This window comes from Paramisgurnus dabryanus, chromosome 11, assembly GCF_030506205.2.
Source record: "Paramisgurnus dabryanus chromosome 11, PD_genome_1.1, whole genome shotgun sequence".
Classification (NCBI taxonomy): domain Eukaryota; kingdom Metazoa; phylum Chordata; class Actinopteri; order Cypriniformes; family Cobitidae; genus Paramisgurnus; species Paramisgurnus dabryanus.
The window spans coordinates 32,955,451-32,966,859 of NC_133347.1; the positions used below are offsets into that span (position 1 = coordinate 32,955,451).

The 11,409-nt window shown below is 38.6% G+C and overlaps 1 long non-coding RNA gene across 3 annotated transcripts; it reads left to right on the forward strand.

Moving 5' to 3' along the window:
• The first annotated feature begins 1,853 nt into the window (after positions 1–1,853).
• LOC135729930 (uncharacterized) lies at positions 1,854–7,175 on the forward strand. Of its 3 annotated transcripts, XR_012337880.1 has the most exons (6): positions 1,854–2,107; positions 2,374–2,584; positions 4,942–4,983; positions 5,536–5,764; positions 6,874–6,941; positions 7,044–7,175. It is a non-coding gene; the product is annotated as an uncharacterized lncRNA (long non-coding RNA). The 3 variants fall into 3 exon arrangements; XR_010525806.2 differs by having other exon boundaries at positions 1,859–2,584; XR_010525805.1 differs by lacking the exons at positions 1,854–2,107; positions 2,374–2,584 and having other exon boundaries at positions 4,777–4,983.
• The last annotated feature ends 4,234 nt before the right edge of the window (positions 7,176–11,409 follow it).

Here is an 11,409-nt window from a genome sequence, read left to right on the forward strand (position 1 = left end):
ATACGCTGTAAAGCGGGTGAATTTAAAACATGATTTTGAATGGAAGTCAATGACGCCCTCTGTCGGTTGGGTATACCAAGATGGCGGCTCGAACTCTGCGCTGGCTTCACCTCACGCTGTTACGTTAAGCGTTCTATGCGCAATCCAGTCATTTATATAGATCAGTGGCTGCGCCCTGTGCAAACCCTGTGTCTTGTAAGGCAGAAGGCTCATCTGAAGAACACAGGGAGATGCCTTGAGGTGATACAAGATAAGATGGACCGGCTTCAGCATCATACTCACTACATTCACATACAGATAAATATTAAAAAGTGCAAACATGTTTATTCGATGTGTTGTTGTTCTTTTTCATGTCTGTAGATTAAAGAAAACCAAAGTGTCATTTACACGTATCATTTCCTTGTTACCTTACCTTTGAAACTCCTTCAATTTGAGTCGTGCAGGGTCTGGGGCATCAGCAATGCCACAAATTGAAGGATTGGCTGTTCCAAGTATCTCCTCTACTATCTCTGCAATCTCAGACAGTAGTTTACATGGAGGGCCTCTACCTATTGGACAAGAACTCAGCTGCTGACCACATGGAAATTATATTGTAATATGAAAGAGTTTAATACAATAAAAATGTACCTGTGGCTCGCATGCTTTCTTTATATGCTGCAATTTCCTTGCGTGCTGTTGCCAAAACATTGTACCACCTTTTTTCACAATCCTCTGCTGAACGTTTTGTCTGAGGAAATGCTGCATTTACAGTCATTGCAATCTGTTGCCATGCACCTTTTTTGTCCTTACTCGCCAAAGTTGGACTAAATTTTCCTCCTATCACCTTTTTCCATTTAAGGACTGACTGAACTAGCAGAACACTTTCTTCCTTGAACCAGTTTGGTTTTCTTTTTGATTCCATTTTTTACTGATTGAACTGTGGTCTTTATTTTATATACAGCTGGGAGTGCAATTAAGAATGATGTGATTCATTAGCTTAATTACTTAACTTGCATCTCATTTGTCCATTCTATAAATGTGTTGAAACTCATATTTGAAATTGTTTCCAATAAATGCATACACTTATTTGTAATATTTTTTTGCATATAATGTCAAAAAAAAATTCCTAATAAATTAAAATGTCAAAACAACTATTAAGTCCAATTAAACCCATTAATTAATTGTGTCATGATCATTATGTGCCAAAACTTTCTTCCGTTAAACAAAGAGAAAACTGAAGTCATTGCGTTAGGAAACAAAGATGAAGTTCTCAAGGTGAATGCATACCTTGACGCTAGGGGTCAAACAACTAAAAATCAAGTCAGGAATCTTGGTGTGATTCTGGAGTCGGACCTTAGTTTCAGTAGTCATGTCAAAGCAATAACTAAATCAGCATATTATCATCTCAAAAATATCGCAAGAATTGAATATAAACCCAACAGCCCAGCTAGCATGTATAATCGGCCCGAGCTCGGCTGCCCTGCGGCAGGTGCGGCTCAGACTCGGCATCGGCGTGTGTTAACCGAGCCGATTGTGCCCCGCAGCTCGCTCTGGCACATTCATTTTTGTTCTGGCTGTAAGCACTGGGCCGATTCATGTTCACCGTAACTGGTAACCCAGCTCTGGCTGTATGATCTGGACCACTTTTGGAAATGACTCGGCTTATGTTAAATCAAGGATGGTTTTAATGGATGCCATTCAATGTAGGCGACTTTCTTTAACACAAATGTAGATTTTTAACTCCAACCGTTTTAGTCTGTCCATAACAAAAGACAGTAAAAAACAAAACATGCACAGACAAATCCAAATTAAACCCTGCTGCTCGTTGATGTCCTAAGACACGAAACGATCGGTTTCTGTGAGAAACCGAACTGTATTATATAATTTATACCTCTAATACGGCGCCTTCTTCTTCTTTTGAGTTTTAATGGCGGGTTGCGAAGCAACGTCATAGTTGCATACTGCCATCTACTGTATCGGATGCACGGCTTGAGGGCTATACAGGGACACCCGAAACCGTAGGTGGCGGTATGCACCTATGAAGTTGCTTCGCAACCCGCCATTAAAACTCTAAAGAAGAAGGTGCTGTGCACGGGCTCATTTGACTACGCATAGTACTGTATTAGAGGTAAAAAAATTATATAAATACTGTTCGGCTTCTCGCACAAACCGATCGTTTCGTTTCTTAGGATATCAATGTGTCGTCACGAGCGGCAGGGTTTAATTTGGATTTGTCTGTGCATGTTTTTACTGTCTGAGATTTTGTTACTATTCACATGCATACAGACTGAAACGGTTGGAGTTTCTACATTTGTGTTGTACTGAAGAAACAAAATCACATACATCTTGGATGACCTCGGGGTAAGCTGATAAATATAAAAAATTCATTTTAAGATGAATCCCGTACGTTGGCGGCTGTTTTAAACTGGGTGCTCGGCTCAGACCCTTTTGCCAGTATGAAGCCGATTTCAACGGTAACTGCAGAAAGCGTCAGCACGCTCAGCTCATCACTGGAGTAACGTCTGTACAACGGGTGAGATAAAACTCAACGCCTGACTGAATCATCCATTCCATTTTCGATCCTACGCCATACGTTAAACTTGAGGTAAGTCTTGTGTTCAGTTTCCTTAAAAAGCATCAACATTCACGCTAAGCATAGTTTCAATCGAGTTCCCGTCACATCATATATTAACTCTATTTCGAACTGTTGCTGATTACATGTTGGTTATTATTGATTCGTTCATGTTCCTTTGACATGTTCATGTACTTTTTTCCAGATGAAACGAACATAAAGAATTCATAATTCATTTAAGAATTATTAATTAGGACAACATCAAATTATTTATCATGTCTGAGAAAAGTAGTGCAAATTTTGGATCATATGAAAGTGGCTCCAACTTTTATGGCGCGAACGAAGCTAGCATTGACTAGCTGGGATGTTAAATAATGGAACGCAATTTTTATTAAATGCAATTTACGTGATTAATATTTACAAGCATAGTGTTCTTTGGAACAAAATTAAGTGGAACAAAATGTTAGCTGGTTGTGCTGTGACAAATCGCAGTTGATCCGAACCACGGTTCGGCTCGCATGTGATTCGCGGATTAATATATACCAGTGTATGGAATGTCACAATTATAGATTTGTGTGTAAACTTAAAGCTCTACTGTGTACTTTATTGAGTTAATTCTTAACAAAAACCCATGTTTTCTTTCAAAAGTATGTGCTCATTCATGTGTAATTACTTCCCACCCACTAATGAAAGTATTCTCGTAAGTGTAGAATCTGCTATTTAAAATGCATACCGTCGAAGCGCTCTCTGGCTGAATCCATGTTGTGCCTCCATCTTTGAAATACATTCGCCGACGAGGGACATTCCTGAAATTCAAGCTCCGCCTTTCGCGCTTTCACTCTACACTCATGCTGGCCGATAGCTGAAGCCTCCGGAGGTTGCATGTGTAGGCGGTATACGTCATCAAGACAGTCTTATTTCAGAATATTAACAATTATAAAGCTGACAATTATTTTTAGTTAATTGTAAATTGATGTAATATGCGTATGACTTGCGAATGTAATGCTCAGTTGATTTAAATAAACCAGGCTTGATGACGTATCGTATCCAGCCTGTGACCTGCGTAGCTGAATCCTTCGGATTTTACAACAACCGCACACCGTGATGAACCTGCGATCTAATGCTTTGATTTGAAAGCCTGTTGAAGACATATTCTCGAGGACATTAAAACAAATCGCCAAGGAAGCGAAACGGGGATTTTAAACGACAACGCGACAGGAAAAACATCAAGACCAAAGTCACTATTGGAGTTAGTTTTCCAAGAGGGGGCTCAAGGGACACTGAAGTTGCACTTTCTATATTCTCCACAGGTAATTCAGCATATTCGTTTACATCTATACAGTCCATGTTGTAAACTTGAAGTTTTATAGTTCCTTGGCTAACTTTAGCATGATTATGCATAACACTTGTTAGTGTAAACATGCATGTGGTTTAATGTGTCCGAACAGACACACGCCGTCTCTCCGCCCATTTATGTAATCTGAGGTACTGAGATAAATGTTTTTCATCTTTTCTGACCTCTAGCACAAACACACGGTGACAGCGCTATTTTTAGCCTTTCATTGATAAAAGCGTCTGATCTGCGCGTCTTTCGTTTCATTTTACAAGCGTGTGAAAGTTGCGCGATCTTTTTTCACCAATATGAGAGAAAGCTCTTACATATACACGGACATGTAACGTTTACTTAAAACATAAGCATTGTACTCTGACATAATGTCTGACATAATACTCTGATAAAAGCGTCTGATCTGCGCGTCTTTCGTTTCATTTTACAAGCGTGTGAAAGTTGCGTGATCTTTTTTCACCAATATGAGAGAAAGCTCTTACATATACACGGACATGTAACGTTTACTTAAAACATAAGCATTGTACTTTGACATAATATTAATTCGCGTCCATTTAAACCCGTCATGGTTGCTTTTTGTATGTGATTTTAAGCGGACATATCATGACAATCAGACTTTTTTCATGTTAAACATAAATCGGTGTGCTTTGATGGATCACAGGCAAAGGACATTGCAAATTGTTCATTTTTTTCTCATTGCTTTTGCTTTGTAGCTACTGAAAGCCATGTTAACCTTGGCATGACACGGCCGGGCCACCGTACGAGTTAAAACGCGTTCCGAATGGGGGGGGCTAGAAAGTATTATTCAGTTGCTTGTCATATAGACTTTCACCGCTAGATGGGAGTAGATCTTACACAGTGGAGCATTAAACATGTCTTGATGGACCCTAATTTATGCACTGTGCAGTTATGCTGGTAGTTGGGTAATGTCATAATGGTTATTGGGTTGGGCTTGGACTAAAAAAGGGAAATTGTAATGGTTTAGTATAATAAGACATTATGTATGGTTTTGTACAATGCTAATCTTTTTTTCTTTTTTCCTCAGGTAATCTTGCTTTTGCTGTTCTAAAATAAACACTGCTCTTAGGTAAGAATGGCTGATCAAATGCATTATTTTAAATCTAATCTGAGACCCAAAGCAGTTAAATCGTTGTCTAATTTTCTGCAAGGTATTAAGAACGACAGTAAGCTTGTTGACGATGATCTGACTGATGACTGATATGTGTGATGAGATTAAAACTAGGGCTGTGCAAAAAAATCGATACAGCTAACTACCATGATAGTTAGCTGTATCGATAGTGTATCGATATTTCGATCTCTACTGACGATATTTTAAAACCCATCAAATCCCTCTGTGTGCGTCAAACGACCTCCTCACCGCTGCTGTAGTTGTCACTGTCCAGTTGTCTGCCATATACGGCCATTCGGCCAATGTCTCAGAAGTTAGAGGGAGTGAGAAAATGGCAGAAAATGTAAAAACACCTGCAGCTTTCAAAGAGCTGCAGGTGTTCAGCTCTATTTTTTACATTTTTGATTGTATTGTGATACGTATCGTATCATGACCCATGTATCGTGACACGTATCGTATTGGGAGGCCCTTGCCAATACCCAGCCCTAATTAAAACAACTTTTCTTTTAGCACACCACCCATACATGGCACACAAAACAGGTCTTGTGAGGGGGCTGTGCCCACAGGTAGAAATTCTGTAGGTCCACGGGCTTCTCCCCTTTCAGCGAACATCACAGCGCTTAGTCCACCATCGTGGTCTCCAATCTCCATTACCAACAGCCTGAGTGCTACACCTACAGACACCCCAACCCATGCAGCAGCTGGCAGAAGTCAGACATCAGGCCAAACTGGATTTCAAGTAAGAAGGGCGAGATAGCCCATGGAGAGAAAAAAATCACTTTGGTATTAGGGCTGGGTATTGTTTCAGATGTCTCAAATCGATTCAGATACATTAGATCTCAAATTGATTGGATTGCGATTTTCGATTCAATGATTACATTTTCACTGGCCCCACCACAAAAAAGTAATAAATGAATGAAATAGTTTTTGTAGTTTTTACTCATTTATTCTTGTAATAAGGTTATGACACCCAATATTTTAAATACCAGTGAAAATTAACAATTATCAATTCTATTTTTGATACTACAGCTAAAACTACTAATATCAATTTCATAGATTAAAGACAAGTTAATAGTTGTTAATAAAAATTAAATGCAAGCAACGCAATATAAGTACAGTAGAACAAAGATACAAATGAAGAAATTTGTGCATTTCAAGTAGGTATAACAGTATTTTTCAGATACAGAAATTGAAAAAAGTAATCAAATGTAAAATAACACGGCATATCTTCACTAATTAGGATTAACCTTTATTTAATCTGCACAAAGTTACAAATCGTTATTCAGTGAAAAGCAGGGAGTGACTTCCTCTTTTGTAGTTTGATTAACATTTAAAAACACAGACAGGTGAAGGTTACTACCACTTTAAGACTAATGCACGGATCAAATTATGATAGGCAATGAATGCATTCTTTTTCTACTTCTTCTCATAACTGTCTGTTTACTCGCAAAGGCCGGCATTTTTTAAAAAAATGTGTGAATTTGCAAGGAGAGAACTAGAATTAATTTCGTAATTTGCACGCTGTCGCGCAGCTGTAAGCGCTTCCAGTGTGTGCTCTTCTCACATAGCGCATGCAAGTTCTCTTTCGCTTGAATGCTTAAATTGACAAGGCTTAAAAATGCGTGCAAAATGTAAACTTTTATGATCATGCAGCACTGGCCCAATCGGGACATTGACAGTTCCTTCAACAGGAATGCTTTTCAGATATAATGTAATGAAAATAAATACAGAAAAAAGATGAGAATTGATATTGAATTGACCACATTTAATTTTTTTTTTCCACTTTTTTTTGCCTATTCCTATTTGGTATATGTGATGAGATTAAAACATATTTTTCTTTTCTTTTAGCACACCCCACCCTTACATGGCACACAAGTATATGACACACAACACAGCTCAGGAGGCTGTGCCTACAGGTAGGAATTATACAAAGTGATCTCTCTCGGTTTACTCTGACATATCTACGTACAATGTTTTGCTATTAATCTGCTATGCCTGCTTTTTCTTGTGTTCTACAGCAATAGGCTTTACGCCCAGCTGCACTACTTCCTGAACTTCAGCCAGCTCCTTGTTTCCTGTCTGCCATTATTGGACAAACTGATTAATCCAGGTGTGCCTCAGCTTAGTAGTCACAACAACAATAATCAGACACACCTGGATTTATCAGTTTGTCCAGTAATGGCAGACAGGAAACAAGGAGCTGGCTGAAATTCAGGAAGTAGTGCAGCTGGGCATAAAGCCTATTGCTAAGGAGATCCTCATCCAGCTCGATTTTATTAGAGAGCAGCAGTTGCAGACTTCACCCCAGACCCAACACATTTTGGGCTCCCACTTCAACTATTGAGGAGCTACAATGTTTGTAGGAGACATTAAATAATCCAGATGAGAAGAAGAATTTGGTGAGGTAAATTATGGTTTAATCAGATCATTCCTAAAAGTCAGTCCTCATTTTCACTCATGCTATATTCCTTAAATAACTAATAAGGTACATGTCTTTTTGTTTCAGACTGTTTTTCCTGGAATGGTCGGAGACAAGATTTTTAAAGACACCGTGGGGTGGGTCCTGAAAAAAACAATAAACTCTTCGTGGCGAGACTCATCAATTGAAGTGGGGTCAACTGAAGCCTGCATTCAAAGGGCTCACTTTGAAAAGTGTGGTTTTGGGTGAGTGTCAGTGCTGGAAACGGCACTGAAGTGACATCCCAGGGCTCTACAGTGCGACTGACTCGATCAGTGGCTGGTTGCATAAACCTTTAAGACTAGTCTTAAAAGTTAGTCTTTTTTTTCTTCAAGACTGATCATAATTGTATTTCTATACTCAAACTTTATTTAAAACATTAACATCATAACATTATCATAAATTGAAATGCATTAATGCTACTTCTGAGCCTCATTAAACAGTCTGTAAATATAACTAAATCCCACATTTCTGTTATATGCCACCTCTGCAGTGCAAAGATGAATTGTGTTGCTACTGATTTCATTTGATTGGTAACTTATTCTTCCTGATTGCCTCTTATTATTCTAACTCAATTTATGAATTTGAAATTTAATAAGGTTAAAATTTTATAGTCAAATATCTCCTTATAATGGGAAGGTTATTTTGTCATTGATCAGAATGTGCTCCTAAATTTTTGAATGTGCTCCTAAACTAAAAAGAAATGTAAGCGTAGAGCCCTGCATCCAAAATAAGTTTTGGTGGTTTTATGAGTAACATCACATGGTCATGCTGACCTCTTCGTTTTTTTTTTCAGATGCAGTCCGCCGGAATGCCCTGACCAAAGATAACACAGAAAAGGAGATAGAGCTCCTCATCACCAGGTGGTCGGTGCTAGCATATGACAGGGATGGTGGCCGAATCCAGACAATAGACAGACAATGAATTAAAATGTTTTAAATTTAAAAATGTTGATTTTTGGAAAATTCGTATTTGAACTGATTGTGTGTGTGTGTGTGTGTGTGCACCTGGTAATTATCACGTTGTGTCCCCACAAAGATAGGAATACCAGTATTTTTGTGACCTTGTGTCCCCATGAGGAAACAAGCTTATAAATCAAACAAAATGATGTTTCTTGTAAATGTGAAGTAGGAGAAGGGTTTCTGTGATGGTTGGGTTTAGGGAATGGGGTAGGTAAAATATACAGTTTGTATGGTATAAAATGCATTACGTCTATGGAATGTCCCCACAAAACATGGAAACCTGTTTGTGTGTACGAGAGAGAGAGAATGTGTGTTCAAGTGAATAAAAAATGCATTAAACGTGAAATCCTTGTTCTTCCTTGTGTGTTTTATTTTCAGTTAATGTTGCATAATGGTTGCTTAGCAATTTTAGTATTAACCAATCAATAAAATCAATCAATTAAACAAGCCCAAAAAAGGAACAGGATTGGAGGGGAGCTTACGTCCTCTCACTCGTTGTTCCGCAATCGGGCCGCGTTAAAACTGAGTGCTCGGCCGTGTCTTCGGGGCGCGTGAAAACCGAGCGCTCGCAGAGCAATCGGACCTAGATTCATGCCGAGGATCGGCCGAGTGTTCCAGCATTAATCGTTCCGCTTTCGGCCCGCGCAATTTTTGCTAGCTGGGAGATCACTCAGATCATTAGGATCACATCAGCTAGAAATACCAAGGGTTCACTCAAAGCAAGGAGAGTCAGCTTTTAGCTATTATGCCAGTCGCAACTGGAACAAGCTTCCGGAGGAAATTAGATGTGCTCCAACAGTAGCCACATTCAAATCCAGACTCAAAACACATCTGTTTAGCTATGCATTTACTGAATGAGCACTATGCTGCGTCCGAACTGATTGCACTATATTTTATATGCACTATTTTAATTCTTTTTATTTCTCTTGTTTTTATTCATATTTTTATTTTTAACAGTTTTACACTTGTATTCCTGTTTTATTCTTTTTCACACATTTAAACAGTTTTTATTAAAATCACATTTATTTTCTTTTAATTGATATTTTAAATTCATGTATGTTTGATTTTTTGTTTTCTAATTTCTATGTAAAGCACTTTGAATGACCTCTGTGTATGAAATGTGCTATACAAATAAACTTGCCTTGCCTTGCCTAATATAACACACTAATAAATGAACATATGAACAGCAGATATATTAAACATTTGAACAAAATATGAAAAACATCTCTATATGCAGTGGTTATAGTGATAACTGCTAACATTCACTTAACCATAACATTACCATAATTTATAGGAAATAATGAGCCTAAATAATAACCATATGTTATTTAAGCTGTGATATATGGATTAATATATGCTAATGTTTTCTGTACTTCAATGTCTGATTTATCTGTGGTTAACTTTATATTTGAGTCCATAATTTCTTACAAGGCTTTTCACAAATGAAATACACCTCCTTTGTTTAGGTCTGTGATTTTTAAATGCTTTAATATAATAACCTAATATAAATAAATCACTGACAAACATCCACATGCTCTGATTATAATCATATAGCCTATAGATCATTTTAGCTGATGTTTTGTATGCTTTATTTTAGCACCTTGCAAATTATTAACGTTATTTATGAAAGTTGCGTTTTTAGAAATGTTGAATTAGCCGTTTACTAATTACTCCATTCTTTTTGAGATATGGTTTAGTGAAACAAACTGAAAGAAAATTACAACAGTATATCAGAAGCATATAAATACGAGCTCCGCTGCCTATCGCTCGTGCACCGTGCGTGTGGATCATCTGTTTGACGCATGCGCGATCAGTGGAAGCTCGCGTTGCAGACCAAGGCGAGAATAAACAAAGCTTAAAAATAACTTTTGCCTTTGCGATTGATTGAACGCCGACCAGAGTATCACTTGTGCTCGCACATGCAGCCATCTCGCCGTTGTGTTTGTCACATGACAGCTGCAGTTTTGGCTGCGTGTATGAGGAGAACAAAAAAACACAGACGTCCACAGGCAGGGCCGGTGCCACGGGGGGGGGGCCTGAGGGGGCGTCGCCCCTCACTGGCACTATCCCGCCCCCCCAGATCACTATTAATGTTGAATTAATGTTGGGATTTTAATGATAAAATGCGCTATTAAAAAATCACATTAGCCTTGTGTATTGTCTTCCTAATGTGAATTTTATAGTCTAATTATTTAACAAAAAAAAAAAAAAACAAGTGTGCATGTATTCTACCGTGACACACGCCCACTCCATGTGTATAGGCTTGTTCGACTTCATGCGGCACGCTAGAACTGTCAGGCGAAGGCGTCAAAATGCCGCGAGAGCGAGGCGAAATGACACTTAGTATGATTTCTTGAATCAATCTCGCTGTACTTTGACGTCATCCGGCTGTTGGTTCTTGCAGCAGCGCATGAAGTTGAACAAGTCTTTTGTGTTGACAGCTTGACGCACGCCGACAATGAGCCCCCGTTTTGAGTATTGTCCGTTAAAGTTACAGACAGGAGTGGGAGAGTGACCTGAGCCTGCCAATGCAATAGAGCCAGCAATGGATATATGGAAAATAACACTGCAAGTTCTGCAAACCGGACTCCGGATTGTCACACATCAATTAATGCCGTGGCGTGGATGAATTATCGGAGCATTTCAGGTGCACAGATCCAAATGTTCGGCTGTCATTAAGTTAATTCTGGCACCATGAACTTCAGCCAGACTGTTTTGAAAAGTTCAGATGTTCATGTTCTTCAGCATCCTTGCAAGTTAACGTACAACCAACAGCCTATTATTGTTATGCATTTAACGTTAAAGGTAAGCCTATACGATCTCTCTCTCACACACACCTGTTTATCAGGAGTAAATAGATAAAAAACAGACATTGTTGAATTTATAATTAACGAATTTGAAATAGCCTATCCTACAGCATAGCTGTATATGTAAACGAGTTATTGCCATTTTGCAATTGTGGTT